Source organism: Protopterus annectens, chromosome 2.part2, assembly GCF_019279795.1.
Source record: "Protopterus annectens isolate FY-2018-M chromosome 2.part2, PAN1.0, whole genome shotgun sequence".
Lineage (NCBI taxonomy): Eukaryota > Metazoa > Chordata > Ceratodontiformes > Protopteridae > Protopterus > Protopterus annectens.
In genome coordinates, this window is record NC_056730.1 from 1,085,884,886 (window position 1) to 1,085,901,186 (window position 16,301).

A 16,301-nucleotide genomic window follows, 5' to 3' on the forward strand; every position below is an offset into this window, starting at 1 on the left:
TAAATGGCCTCTTGCTGGATCTGGATTCACCCACTTTAACCACGTGTCCTGTGAGACAATTGCTGGATTTATGCCCAGCTTTGTGAGTTTATTTATAATGCCTGAGTGGGGAATCATGTCAAATGCCTTAGCCAAGTTGAGGTAGGCAGTATGTACTGTTTTACCCTTATTCAAGGCTTTAGTGATTTTCTGAAAAAAATCCACCAGATTCAATAGACATGACCTTTCAAGTTCAAGGAAATGGCCTTTCAAATACAGAATGCACCTACCACCTTATACATGTCATTGAAGGAGTAATGGCATACATTAAGAGGATGCAGTCATACACCTGGATAGCTTTACTATTTGTAGTCACTTTCAAAAACACAGTTATTTTCATACAGGGGATACTGCAAGGAGCACTTTTGGCTGACATCAGAGTGAAACAATACTTATTTCATGAACTTTAATTGTACTTTGACTTAGGAATGGGGTCCATTCCCGTCATGATATTAGAAACCCAAAAGATTTGGAGAAATTAAAAAAAGGGATATTGCTGGATATTTTTAAAGATACACTGACATAAATTATTTATAAGAGGCCAACCAAATACCCTCCAATGTGGTTTACATAATATTAATAACAATAAAGATGCGAGAAACAGATGACTAGAAGAAGTTTTAAAAAGAGAATATATGATATAGAAGTAAAAAAATACAATAATGCATTATATAAACATTTGCAGAATATTCAAAACATTATAAATGTATGTTTTAGAGTCTAGAGAAGTGCTTTAATTGTATTTTTTTTTTACATTTACCACTCCAGGTTCATTGCTCATAATTTTGACTAACTCTGCATTATCTTTAATGATATTTTTCATTTTAGAGATACTAAAAGAAGTTATGAGAGTAAGTGACTTTAAAAATCAGGTGGAACAAAATGAATCTTTGTGGCAGTTATGATTACAGGCAGATAAGATGCCTGGTTTAAATGTTAAGATAGACATTAAATGTTTTCTAAAAGCTAAAACATTAAGAAAGACTAGATTAAGTTTTTTTATTTAATTAATTTTATGTTTTTATGTTTGGATATGATTGTGTATATTTGTGAAATGTTGTTGTCAGCTGTAAGTTCATTTGGTGGTTCACGTGATTCATAAAATGTTATATAAGGAATAGTTCAGTAGCATTGTGCTATTCTGAAGAAGTCCCAGTTAACTGGATGAAACTGCTGGTGCTCTTTACTGTTTTAGCATGGTTTAGTACAAGGAACAAGTAAGGTGTAGTTGTTGGTAATTTTTAAGCATTTGGTAACTTTGTAACTACAGCAATCGTTTTCATTTTTTTTAATTATTATTATTGTTTTTTGTAAATGTGTGTAGCAAACTGGGACCTTGGGCCAGTTGACTAAGTTTAGTTTTTTAACTCCCTGCAACTGACCAACAACTATTAACAGCTCCTGTACTTGTGTACAGAATCCATGAACCTGTCCTTGCCCAAACTACGCAGCTTCTTAGCACAAAGCTTCTGGGCAAAGCCAAAATAATGTAAGGGCAAAAGCCCAAAATCAGAGACAAATTTTAAATATTGCTCTCATAAACTTAGAAAGTTGATAGAATAACACATTTTGCATTATCATATATGTCTCTACTGGACACAGGCAATCTGTAAATGGTCCATTTCCCAGGACCCTGCTTGTAAATGGTTAATCTCCCAAGCCCCTGCTTACACTTATCAAGGATACCAGAACTTGTCAAAGATTTGGGATATATGGCTAGGCTTAAAAAGACTCTTGTGGTTTTTAGCCTAGTAAACACTGATGAACCTATGAACCTATATATTTTCTGAAGGATATGAAGTATGAAATTCCCTTGACTTTTTTAACTATGCCACTCATCAATGATTTGCCAGAAAATCAGAAATATTATGCAGAACAGATCAAATATATGAAGCAAAATATGGACAGTCTATGAAATTGTTCCTTGTTGAGAGCTAAGGCTTAGCCTTTGTCAGGCTCTATCTGACTCGGGTCCATGGTGAGGAAATAAAGTATGGTGATACAGCATCATACCGCTGCCAGGGAGCATGCCCTAACTCACTACCCTGTGCCAGCCTTGTAAGTTCTGTTATGACTGCTCTGTAGATGTGAATGAGTGCTTTTGCATATGTGCAACCTCCCAGTTAAGTGGCACACAGCTTGCAGCCCAAAACTCACAAAGGCCTTCATCTTGGTATGTCAGTGAGCATAGGCTGCCCCCCCCCCCCCCCCCCAGGATGGAACATCCAGCATTGGTCGCTACTCCCATCCTCCTTCACCTGGTTCTCCATTGCTTGTGCTGCTAATTGAACATGGTTCATCTAAAGTGTAGTTAAGGTATTGTCCCTCTGCATCATGAGGCCAGGGACTTCTCCGGTTGATTTTGATAAAAAGACTGACATATAAGCTATGCAGGGACTTCTATTAATATAAGAGACCCATCTGCTTGCAGATCACAGCCTTGCTCCTGAAAACTTGAGCATCCTCCAGCTTACATGGGCTACTACTCACGCTTAAGCTCAAATATATGTTCAGGCAAGGTGCAGCAGTTGTGCAGAGAGAGACTGGAGCTGCCAGATGATGCTCAGATACACATTTGAGTTAGAATAAGGTAAGTCCAGTGGAGACAGAGTAGAAGTTTAGCCATTAGGGTTTTACACAGTGATCAGGAGGGGAATTTAGGTTTAGACAGTAGGAGGAGAATTTAGGTTTAGAGAATTGGGATTTAGGGTTAAGGAACAATGAGGAAATTTAGGTTTAGGGAACAGGTGGGGAGTTTTATGTTTTATGGAATACAGGATTTGGAGAGGTAAGGAAATTTAGAGGTTAGGTTATGGAGCAAGGATTATGGTTTGGCTTATGGACCATATGGGAGTTTTAGAGTTAGAGATAGAATATTGAGTGGGCTATGCAATTTCTTAGAATCAAATTGTGGTACAGCTATGTAGTTCATTAGGACTGGTCTAGTGGGAGGTAAGGCACTTGCCATTTAAAGTAACTGCCAAAAGTATGACAGCTGTGAACTAATAGCACATGACAACTTGTAGTAGGACCCACTTATGCAGGTATGACATGCTGTATAAGCATTATACCGACCACTAGGCTGCCAAGGTACCATGTTCACAATGTAAAATCGGTAGTAATAAAGGCAATACATATAAAACTCAAGTTTATTATTTATTATGAGCTCTTTCATTTTATCTCAGTATAAAACTTCCTCAGATACAAATGACATAACTAAAGCACATACTTATACAGTACGAGCAAACCACATAATTAATTAATTAAAGGATCATGTAATGCTCCTAATTAACTTAAAAACCTCTCCTTTACCGTAAATACATTTTCAAATCTTACATAAAACATGCAATAAATGCACAAACAGATTTTTGTATAAAACCTTTCTAACAATAATTAAAACTTTCTTATATTTATATCTAAAAAACAAAACATAATCGTAACATTTATTCCTTGCAGCATTTACTTTCATCCCATTCCATCCCTCATAATAAACAAAAACAACAAACCACAATGAGAATCCAATCCACCTTATCTAGTAAGAGCCTTTAGTTTCAAAAGGGGGGCTATGGATAAATTGTCATTAAGACGTGGCCAAGCATTAGCATTTAAAAACAGCTTCCAGGTCATTTGCCGTTTCTCTAACAAAGTAGCCCATGTTCTCCCCAATGAATTCCTTTCTACTTTATCCAAAAATAATACATTTAAAATAATGCTCTGGATGCTCTTTAATGTGCATAAACAGTGCATTAGTCATTTTTTTGTCATTAATGATTTCACTCCCATTTGATATATGCTTACATAACTTACATCTACAATGTCTACTTATGATGGGATTAGTACATACTAACCTATCCTTAGCCTCCAGCCAAGTCTTTAAGTTGAAACCTTTCTTGTACACAATAATAGGTGCTTCTCCTAGTTTCTCATATATGCCATTGTTTTCACATAATAGTCTCCAATTTTTATTAAGAATCCATCTTATAGTGGCACTGTCCAAATTAAATGTAGTAATGAGGGCCTTAGTATAAACACCCAAGGTATTTTTTCTTTCAAAATCCCCAGTTGCATCCAATCCACCCATCTCATTCCTGTTGTCAATTTTTAAAATGGGCCTAAAATGTCCATTCTTCCTTTTAATTGTGACCTCACTAATAAGGCCCTCCATCATCCGCTTGGGATATCCCCACTTGCAAAATGTGTCTAAAAGTATACCACGTTCCTGTTGAAAATCCTGATTGAATGTGCTTATAGCGGTGCCCCTAACTAGCTACCCTTTGACCATGGCCTTCTTTTGCAAATAGGGGTGAGCATTAGTATAATGTAATAACAAATTTGAGCATATAGGTTTCCTACAAATATGAGTAGTTAGCCAGCTAAGTGGGAATCCTTTCAGACCATTACATCTAAATAAGACATTTATCTCCAGATTCACTAATCTTCCGTGCAGGACTAGCTTAGTCCTGCACGGAAGCGTCCATGTAGGAGGAGGACGGCAGCGCACCATGCATATTAATGAAGGCGTGCTGCCTGACCTCCTAGGCTTACATGGAGAGTGTATGAGTGCAGGGGGCACGCCTGAGAGCAGAGCTCTCAGAATAAACATGCCCCTGCAATGTAGAACAGCAGAAAGTGGAAATAAATGAGTGAGACCGCTCATAGTTGTTCGCATATCCCCACCAACAGTCCCCCATATGTAGAACAGCAACAGTACATATAGATAAACTGAAGAAACCCCTTTATTTTTTTTTTAAATCTGGTACAGCTAACCGTAGGTGTGCGGGTGTGCCCATCGCTTAGCTACAGTTAAAGCAGCTTAAAAGGATGAAGAGGAGAACAAGGAAGATATATGCAAATGAAGCAGCATTGCAATAGTGTAGTGGGCAGAGCATCCGCCTAATGAGCAGGCATTCCCGGTTCGAGTCATATCATTTTCCATGTGAAATCTGTATATGAACATTATTTTGCTGTATAACCTACTAAATAACATTTAAATGTGAACTGGAGTACTGCATTAAATGCACATGTGAAGTGTCAGTGTCATAATGAATAAGGCACTACTACGCAGGTTTAAGCACAAATAAGCAGTAGTAAGCATATATAAGCACTAGTAAGTGTGTTTAAGTGTGTTTGCATGGGGGTAAGCATTGCCTACACAGATTAAGCAAAGTAGAAGCTAACTGAGTGTAAGAAACTGTAACCAGAGGTTAGCATTGCTTAGCTCCACACACACACGCATAGAACTGCTTTAAAGTGCCTTAATCACTCTGTACCCAATGGCCCATGTTCTGCCCAGCAACAAAATAAACAGCCTCTACAGGGCTCAAACCAAGGACCTTATACACTACAGTTACAGTACTTAATCACTAAGCAATCATAACAATACATAAGAGTGAGGTTTCAACAAACAAATCCTCACCATAGGAAAATCAAACTGCACATGTGAAATGAAACTACGTACAGTGTGATGGTGTATAACCTGCTACATAACATAAATATGTGAATTGGAGTACTGCAGTAAGGCCAGATGTGAGGTGTTATTGTAATAAAGTGTTGAATTGCACAGGACCCCATACAGTGTATGTACACATGATTCACAGATACCAGACACAGATATAACATGTAACAAATAATAAATCAATGTCAAAAGGAAAATATAATGCTAATTAGATATTAAGCAATGCTAAGCATTGCACAGGTCAGCTTACATGGTGTAAGCAATGTGTAGGCCGGCTAACTCAATCTGCTCAGTGGTATGCCCCTTTAAGCAATGGCAACCTTAGGTAAGCAGGTGTGCCCATAGATTAGCCTTTTCAAAACCGTCCAGTCATGGAAAAGTGTGAGAAATCAGGCATATTTAAACCCCACAGGCAGGAATACATCCCATAACTGTTGCAGCTTCCTACTGTTGTCAGAATGGCCAGAGTTGGGGAAGGCACTCAATTTAGAGCACAGCGCTGGGGCATTAATGAGTTGAAATACATGGTGTGGCTCCTGGTGAAACACCATGAGCAGAGACTCCTGCAGGGCCATTACCAGGGCTCCCAGTATAAAGTGGAGGCCTGGGACAGTCTCGCCTGTGACCTCACTAGTGCCACAGGTATCCCCCATACTGGTGAACAGGTCAGGCATCACCATGCTGACCTGTAGTGGCATGGGGGGAGCTACTGGAACAGTGGCTCCAGGAGTCCAGACAGATGGCTGATGCCCCAGTACTAAGTACCCATTCTACTAAGTATATAATAATTGCCTAGCTTGTGTATACTATGGATAGGTGTGGCTAAATGTCACTGTATTTCTCTGACAGCTGCAGATGAGTGGGCTGTGAACCAGCAAGCCCATGCTGCTAGGCTGCAAAGGCTGCATCGCGAGACAGGTTAGTAATAATCTTGCATGAACTGTCATATCCTATGAATAAAGGTATAATCCATGGAGTGCATGTGTATACTCTGATTTAATATGTTGTAGTGTTGCGTGCTATAAATAGTACTGTTGGATTAAGCAGTGTTACCCACACTGTGGTACGCAGATAACATGTGTAGGAAGTTCTGTATAACAAGAGGTTAATCATATTGTACAACTAAGGGAGACTTAGAGAGAAAACATTGGAAAGCTTTACACCAATTCCCTGATAGCACAATGTACTGTGATGTTAACTGTAATATTTTTACCGCACACAGCAGGGGTATGAATCCCGGGAGTGGTAGTAAGTTGTATGCCTAATCATATCCCACAGCTGTACAGAATTTGTGAGAATGTCCAGATAGAAAGCTGTATGCATAATTAGACCCAACAACTGTACAGATTTTGCTAGAATGTTCAGATAGTAAGCTGTAAGCATAATCATAACCATCAACTGTACAGACTGTGACAGAATGTTCAGGTAGTAAGCTGTATGCATATTCATACCCCTCAACTGTTCCAATCTGCCCAGCATGTGCAGATAAATGGCCCAAATCTGCTGCCTGGTACCCTGCTCCCCTGAGAAATCAGTGTGATGATCCAAGAAATGTAGGCAGCCTGTGATGACATATAACCAATAGTTAAACCTGTACATAGAGAATGTATATGAAAACAAACCTGTCATTGTAGCATCACACCCAAGGTGTATGAGAGCAATTTGCATAATATGTCACAGTAACACCTTCATCCTGTCAAACCTCAACCAGAGTGAGTGCAATAACGGATTGAGGGTCCATGTCAAATGAACGAATGCTTGAAATGTTGAATGTCATATGGTCGAGACCATATGATCGACATTTCAAGTGTTCAAAGGTTGACTTTAATGGCACCGTATGGTGCAGAATGGGAGAATTTCCTTTTTCTGCACAGAAGTGCAGTCTCGGAGTTGGTATATTTAAGTGGGGGTGTGCAGCGTTCGCACCGTTAAGGTATGTTAAGGTATGTTTTTCCTTTTTTTTTTTTTTATTATATATTCAAACTTCCAAATATCGACCATATGGTCTTGAACATATGGTATTCGACATTTTGAAAGTTCGAATATATAACTTAAACCCTGGATTGAAGGGTATGTGTATAACATCAACATGGAATCTGGAAGTATGTGTAGAAATTGTCAGGTACTGTTAACAAAGATCTTCTCAACAGCTATAACAGGTAAAAGGTGTAGACTATACGTTAGACACAGTCCACGTATATACTAATCTACAAACATACCATTGTACAAAGTAAGGACAATGGGTAGTGTAATAATACATGTAAGGGACAGATCACTGCAGTGACTAAGAAAGTTGTGAAAACTACAGGGGTATATCAGTTGTTAATTGAACTCGCTCTCTTGCCCCCATCATATGTGCAACATTAACCCAGTTATACACCTCAATGGGTATGTTTCCTCTCCAAACTTATGTTTGGACATAATGTCCTTTTGGTTCATAAATATCCACATTTGGTTCTGTGCATGTGCCATGTTAAAATACACCCATATTGCTGGCCTGTTGCCATCAATAAAACCTGCATGCTGTTGTAATGGCCACTGCTGTTCCATATATGCATTTGTTGTGCTCACTATGCAACTGGTTTAAATTTGGTGTCTTGGGTTAATTGGTATACCTATGCATGCTGTTATAACTAATCCTGAATGCTGTTGACTATTACTAACCCATATCTGTCCTTAAACTGCAACACCAAAGCTCATATGGAAAGGCCGGTCCCAGCAGAACTACCTGTCCCACCTCAGCTGGCCATGGCACTGGGCACCAGCACATCTGGGGCCCAGCCTGGGACCTCCTCCTCTGTAGGCCCTGTACCATCTTCGGGTGGAACCGCCACAGGGGATGGGGCATGGCCCCCCACCCAGGAGTGGGGGTGGAGAGGAACCTGTCACCCATCGTTAGGTCTGGGCCATGGTGCGTAAAGAGATCAACAGGGCATTTTGAGAGCTACGCCAGCTTGAGGGCCGAGTGGCGCAATTAGAGGGTGAGCCTGCCCCTCCTACCCAGCCCCCAGCATGGCCACCTTTGGGGCTGTGAAGGTGCAGTGGTGACTGCCCATGGGTGGGGATCACAGTCCCATTGTTTCCATTTAGGGGCTCATGGGCTTGTGACTTCCAAACACCCCTCCCCGTCCAAAGTGTTTACCCCCCATGTGTCATATACTGCCCCTTGTATGCATCTTGTTTGTCTTGTCTGTTAACCTACCCAACTTACCTCACCAAATATACCTACTACCCCTCCCCAACAACGCACTCTCATCTAAAAAAAAGGGCAATCTGTTCCCACAAAAATATATCACCCCATACATAGCTGTCCATTTCGCACACATGTCCACTGGACACATGTAATCTGGTCTAATTGGCATCATAATGAATTATTGTTGTCCTCACTCACTCCCAGGGGTTTGAGTGTTTGAATCTACCTCCAAATTCAGTGCATATGCACAGTCGTTGCTGTAGAAGAAATGGGCAGCTGTGGACCTTCCCTACACCCTTCCTGCGCATCCCTGTCTATTTTCCCTATTGTCTTTCCCTCTTTGTGTCCCTTTTTTTTTCACTACTTTCCTATCAACCCTTTTTTCTTTTCTTTTAAAGAAATTAGCGTGGGGGTAAACGGGAGTAAGTACTTTTAAGCAGCAGTAAGTGGGTTTTAGCCTGTTTGTGCCAGGGTAAGCAGTGCCTACACAGGTTAAGCAATTCAGGAGCTAATTGAGCATAAGAAACAGTAACCGGAAGTTAGTGATTACCGTCGTGCAAACCCACGCAAACCCCGCTTACAACTGCTTAAAAGTGCCTTAACCACTCAGTATCTAATGGCCCTTGTTCTGCCTAGCAACAAAATAAACAGCCTCTTCTAGGCTCGAACCCACGACCCTGCACACCATAGCCAAAGTGATTTATCACTGAACCATATCAGACATACATAACCCTTATGTATTCAAAACAGATCAACCAGCCCAGTCATTAAACAGTACAGAGAATGTATTCCAACATGTAGATGTATGTGTGTGAGTAAATATATTAATGTCTATACAGACACAACATATTCATATATATATATATATATATATATATATATATATATATCTGTAGAAATATATACACATATAAATATATATGAACATATGTACATGCAAATGCCTACATCTATAGATATATATTTCTACATCTACATGTCTAAATATATATGGCAGGTTATATATATGTCAGCAGATATATATATATATATATATATATGTATATATATATATATATATATATATGTATATATATATATATATATATATATATCCATATCTATATATATATATATATAGGTATGTAAGGACATACATCTGTAGATAATGGGGAAATAACAAAAACATATATGTCCACATGCAACGTTAATGGGGTTGAGAGGCCCTAAACAATATACGTCTTGTACGAATAGGTATACCCCCCCACAGCCAAACACGTTCCCCCCCTGAAATACACTACCAAGTGTTGCAGATCCCATAACCAGGACCAGACATGACATGGCCATCCCTAGGATACATATACACAGACACATATATATGCAGGTACAGTTATACATATATACTATACATATATATATATATATATATATATATATATATATATATATATATATATATATATATATATATATATATATATATATATATATATATATATATATGTAACTACACATACACACAGCAATATGTACAGTAAGATACATATGTAGTACATGCACACAATATGGAGCAGACAGTATTCCTACAGTTACCACCTTACCAACTGGAGACTGTATGAGTCACCCATACAAATGACATTCATTGCCTGCAACATTTTCCCACAAAGATATCAAAGATATAACACCACACACACGTGTGCATAATTGGGAAAGCTTTATGTGTGTACTATGACAGTTCTATATGCCATGGTATATAGCTGTTTAGACACTGACATCCATATAAGCAGAGTAATGCAACTGTGAAACAGTTATATCAATACAGTAGTCTGGAAAGGTTGACATATGTTGCTGTCCAGGCCGTAGTCGTCAGGTATTACAATAGTAAGGACAGACTGGGCCACAGCATACCAAACAATAAACAGTACGTAATGCAGATGTATAGTTCAGCAGCCTCTATCTACACTATGTACGCAATTCCTAGGGGGTAAGGACCCCAGCTGACACAATGGGATGTATTTGTTACATAACAAGGCATAACTGACACCATCACAATCACAGTGACAAACAGAACATTCTGCATGGCAGGAGGCAGTAGGCCTGCATTTGCCCAAGGTGGATTGCATGGTAATGTACATCCAGATACCTTAAGGCAGCTTACCCCTGATACCCACACATGTTGTAACAGCCTAGGTTAGTTATGGTGCACCCCCCTAGACTCAATAATACTGGGCCATATACCACTGCTACATACACTGGCCTCTGGAGTGCATTAGGGCACACATGTATTGTGTAGATGAAGCCCACACATATATGGCCCCAATACCCCAGTATGTGTGGGGGACACAACAGTAGTGGAGTGATGGCAGGAATGACAGCATGACATACACACAGCCCACTACATAACAACCCCTGACAGCATGTCATATGTGCAAAGCCTGGTATGTAGGTGGAGGACAGGGGTTAAAACACAGGCACATATGTATAAAGCTGTTGTCATACACTAAGCAAGATATATATAGATATATATATATACATATATATATATATATATATATATATATATATATATATATATATATATATATGTATATACCTATATGGATGTATGTATAATTATATATACATATATGTTCACCCTATGTCCTGAACATGGAGTGGAGCCCTACCTCAGCCCCAATAGTCCCAACCTCTCCGTGCAAGGGGATGTCAGGTATGTATTGCAGGTATATTTGTATACTATTGCTACTGTAATAGGGATTGTCTTCACAGAAATGGTGTGTGTGAGAGGCCACATCTGCTGTTAACATGTGCGCCATTGGCTACTGACAGACATTCTAAGGACATCATAGCACAGTACCATTGCCAGCACAATAATGCCCCCTGTGGACTACAGCTGAGATATAGCCAATATATGTGGACAGTCTGACACACCCTGGTCAGCCCAGGAGTATACACAGAACCCCTTCATGCAAGACATATGGACCAAGCCTGACAATGTGGATGTTAACAGCCATGTAGATGGGTATATCACGTAAATACTGGTATACATTTGCCCCCATAGGTTATGCATTCATACACCCCTGTCTATCCTGACACATAATAACTGCTGGTACAGAGGTGCCTTGGCCACATACTACCCATTAGTTAGTGACAGACATCTGTACAGAATCCCACTGCTTTGTCTGACATACATGACTGTTATGGTGGCCCTGCAGCAGTACATCTGGCAAGTATCTGGACATGACATCTCACTGGGTAAGTACAGTAAGCTGCTAGGCATGTAACAAAGCACAGTGCAGACTACTGACAGACTGACTCAACATTGGCCTACATCTCCTATGTGGGAATACACATGTACCTGCATAGATAGCAGGCTCTACAGGCATGTCACATTACAGAGTAACAGACACCTTCGTGAAAGTGCATAACCACAACCAATGTGAACACAGCCACAGCCACATATGGTATGCTAGCGTAATATTACAGTATATGGACTATCTGATCAAAACCATCCTCATATGTGCCACCCACACACCAACCCTACATATACTGGGCCGCTACACAGTGTGGTCCGATGCCTGTCTGTGGTATGGGACATGTGTGTGTATGCCCCTCCAAACATGTAAGCTGATAGGGTGACATACAGTGGAGCAGCATGTAACATCAGATAGAACAGGACCAAGAACAATGACATCTACCACAGTCTCTACACAGGCCAAGGTACATATTCACTATACACACACGCACACACACTGTCGACAATTACCAGAATTACACATACTTCAGTACTGTACACACAACCACAGAATGTCCAGGCTATGTCCTCAGATATAACACCTACTATACATAACATGTGTAGCAGTGTGATATCTCACTGGCTTGTGATCAGATATGCTGTCAATGAATATGATGTACAGAACATATGCACCCCCTACTGCATGACATATGTACAAAGGTTGACAGAGTTGTGGCTGGAAGCACAAACACAGGGCCAAAATTGACATGTTGCTGTGATAACCTCATACATTTACTGTCATAACAGGGTTTGTTGCAACATATGTCATATGAGGGATATGAAGTCAATAACTCTCCCGGCTGTCACCACCAACTGACTGCAATCTTCACACTACCTTCTGCAGTTGACAGATAGGTGCTCTGTGGGTAACACAAGGAACACAAGGCACCACACACTGCCCAGTCTGCAGATGACCCTACAGATGGGGATTCCTCATAAACATAGCACTGACATGACAAGCATTAAAACACGTAGGACAGCCATATCCACACTACCCCAACTGCAGTATAGCAGCACTTACAGTCTGTAGTCAAGACAGGCACATCCCCCTCCTGTGTGTTGGCCTGTTTCCACTGTGTATGTTGTCAGAGGTAAGTCCCCAAACCATCTGTAATGCTGTTTGCCAAACAACAGATCTAGTTCCTGCTCACAGTGAATGCAAAGGCCCAACACCAACATGATGTTCCTAGATATTGGAGTGTGCTGCCATGCAATTGGCTATGGGAATATTACCACAGCTGTTCCACATGCAATCAGTTAGAGGAGGGCTGCAATTTGTGCAGAGGCCATCAGCTGATCATGAGCATCACTGACAATACACATGCTGCTGCCTAAGCAAAGCAGGTGTAAGTCTCCACATCCACCAGAGAGGGAGTGAGAGAGGCAGACAGAGGCAAAGATTGGTCAGGGAGGGTTGGGAGAGTAAAATGTAAGCATGTTTGTGTCACACACCTACCAGTCCAGGGTATCAAACCCCTGACTGTGTACTGCTATCTCATGTCTAAGCAGTCATTGGATGCACCACATATGTTACATGTTGAGGAGTTCTCCAAATGTATATGTGATGGTGATTGACATCGGCAACAGTGATATGGTAGCTACATGGTAGGTCTAGTACACGTGCCTGTCCGCATGAACAGGTGTCAGCGTCAACACAGCCACACTCTCACAGGGACGCACACACACTGACACACTTGGCAGAGCCAGGGATACAACTCATCACTAGTTAAATTGCCACAACACAGTATTGTGCGGGAATCACATGCACCACAGGGGTTATACAGAGGTTATATGGGCAAAGGGTATGTGGAGATGTTGGACATCAGACAGCATGCTTCAGTATGCTAATGGGGGTTGTAGTGAGTGTGAATGTGGTCATAGGCAACATACAACACATACACAGACACAGGCTGCCAGTACTGACATGCATGGGTGCATTGCTTCATGGGTGTGTAGTGGTCGACTGTACCAGATGGATATACAAGGATAGGTGATAGGTATACCTTGGCATCAGGTGACATGACAATGGTCTACAGTGTGGCTCAGGGGTGTAGTGTCTGGCTTCTCCACACAACTGGGTATTGTATTCACCATCCAGTCACCTGGGTAACTATTGTGTGTGGGCAATACTGTGCATTGCTTGCCATGTATGTGTTCCTTACTCCATGACATGGACAGTGTCTGGGATGTGCACACCTCCCACATGCATGTACAGTGACATGTGGAACAGTACCTGGGGGGTCTGGCCCATGTTATGTAAACAGATTATCATCACGTGTGCCACTCCTGACCTCTTGTGGCAGGGCATGCTCATGGACAGCCCTTTGTGGCTCACATTTGATGGCACCACAGATGTTGTAGACATCTATTGGGGATTGTAGTGAAGGTGCACTGTCTTCAGTTATGTGCCTATTGTACTGATGGACAGGGTGCCATGCCCTCTGTAGCCCACTGCAATCACACCATACTTGCTGGGAACAGTATGCAGGATACCACCAACATAGCGGCAGTTGTCTAGGCAAATGTGTTTGTGTATGAGACAAAGATTCATAGTGTACTCTGTGTAATAGTAGGGTTGATTACTTTGTTCACCAGGCCTTGTATCACATGTAGGGGTGTGGATTGGCACCCCAGCATCTCAGCTGATTGACATATGTCATCCTTGTAAGGTGGACATTGTGACATATAATATGACCACCATATAGGAAAATTACAAAACCTGCTCCTCAATGGGTCTAGGTATTACACAGTAACAGCCACCTCCACGCAGTTTATGAATTACAAACTCACACTCACAGTTGTCATTGCTGGGAATTAGAACTCCTACCTAACTAGTTTATCACACTATAGCATTATGCAGTTATAGCACACACGACAGAGATTACTGGGATACTCCTTCACCAAAGGTGTATTTCAAAGGGAATGACATCAGCAGGCTTGTCAAAGAAAGGCAATGAAAGGTGTACTGACTATTCTCAAAGGCATTGGGCCCTACACATATGCACAAACACACAGACTCATAGTTGCCATGAATGGGATTAGTACACCTACCTAACTACTACAGCGCATTAGAGCATTACAAGGTTATAGAACACACCATGCAGATTAGTGGGACACACTTTCACCAAAGGTGTATTTCACAGGGAATGACATCAGCAGGCTTGTCAAAGAAAGGCATATTGACTGCCCTCAAAAGCATTGGGCCCTAAACATACACACAGTTGCCATGAATGGGATTAGAACACCTACCTAACTACTACAGCACATTAGAGCATTATGCAGTTATAGAACATGCCACAGAGATTACTGGGGCACACCTTCACCAAAGGTGTATTTCACAGGGAATAACATCAGCAGGCTTGTCAAAGAAAGGCAGCGAAAGGTGTACTGACTGTCCTCAAAAGCATTGGGTCCTACACCTATGCACAAACACACTCAGCAGGCTTGTCAAAGAAAGGCAATGAAAGATGTACTGACTATCCTCAAAAGCATTGGGCCCTACACATACACGCAAACACACACAGACTAACAGTTGCCATGAATGGGATTAGAACACCTACCTAACTACTACAGCACATTAGAGCATTACGCAGTTACAGAATTACTGGGACACTATTTCACCAAAGGTGTATTTCACAGGGAATGACATCAGCAGGCTTGTCAAAGAAAGGCAATGAAACGTGTGCTGACTGTCCTCAAAAGCAGTGGGTCCTACACATACACACAGACTCACAGTTGCCATGAATGGGATTAGAACACCTGCCTAACTACTACAGCACATTAGAGCATTACACAGGGTTGTCAAAGAAAGGCAATGAAAGGTGTACTGACTGGTAGGCTACCAGGGGCAATTGTGTACAGTGATGGACATTTGCACATCATATGTTTTTGCAAAATGGGAGTGTGCTTTGTGGGACAGGCCTCATGAGAGTGGTGCTGTCTGTCACTGTCTGTCACTCTCTTCCCACATCTATTATGTGTATGCCTGAGCTGTTATAGTGTGCTGTCCTTGGATATATGTGCATATTCTCATTTGTTGTGTGTGCAGAGCATGACTGGTGTGTAATGTGGAGTGTTTGCACAGACATCTGTGACTGACTGCTGTGTATAGTCCACAGTTGTTTCCAGACATGGGCTTCATTTCTCTAAGTGTGCGAGCATGCTTAGTATGACTCTTCTGTAATTTGTTTTCTGACATGGCCTTTGCTTCTCTAAGTGTGTGAACATGCCCAGTATGAGTGTCTGTATTGCATGCGTGACTCCATTCCAGGTAGGTTGTACTCCAGTGCAGGTATTTGTGCTCTACACCTACAGCTAGTAACCTGCTTCTACAGGATATC